The sequence below is a fragment of the Buceros rhinoceros genome, unplaced genomic scaffold, assembly GCF_000710305.1.
Source record: "Buceros rhinoceros silvestris isolate BGI_N320 unplaced genomic scaffold, ASM71030v1 scaffold3522, whole genome shotgun sequence".
NCBI lineage: Eukaryota > Metazoa > Chordata > Aves > Bucerotiformes > Bucerotidae > Buceros > Buceros rhinoceros.
In genome coordinates, this window is record NW_010397038.1 from 103,454 (window position 1) to 104,059 (window position 606).

General features: G+C 40.4%; 1 protein-coding gene across 2 annotated transcripts in view; it reads right to left on the bottom strand.

Annotated features, from left to right (window-relative positions):
• Positions 1 to 606, bottom strand: part of INTS9 (integrator complex subunit 9) — a 65,182-nt gene that overhangs the window by 40,582 nt on the left and 23,994 nt on the right. The gene's annotated exons all lie outside the window — the stretch shown is intronic.

A 606-nucleotide genomic window follows, 5' to 3' on the forward strand; every position in this document is an offset into this window, starting at 1 on the left:
CTTGATCACAGTCCCTGGGTGACGTTCTTAAATAGCTGAGAAAGACCTTGCTCAGTTAAACAGCAGGGGAATTTCTTACCACTTCAACAGAAGTTTATCCTTGTAGGACCAGACCTGTTATGTGAGATTTATTGCAATATCTGACTTTCCACAGCATGTCTGTGAAAAGGAAATGCCAATAATGCAATAAAAAATAATATCGAATCTCCCTGTGACAATGTACGTAATGATTATGCCACATTAGATACGCATAATTTCAGCTGCTATTGCACTGAGAGGGCTTGCATCGATTTTTGTGGGTTAATGTAAAGAATATGTTTTAAAAGGCTTTTAGTGACATGTCTGAACCTGTGCTGTCAACTCCTGTTCTCCACTTCAGTGGCATCGGTATCAATTCTGGCCTCAGTAGAGGGGGAGGCAAAATTTTCAATAGCAACCATCTGCCAGAAGGCAGAAATAAAGGGAACTATACTACTATACTAATAATGGTGCCAGACTGAACTCTCAAACAAACCCTTTAAAGCTTTTCCGTCATTTTCAGCAGCTATAAATCGTCTGGCTGAATCTCTCACTCAGACTCGCTGAGGATTTCACACGATATTCCTG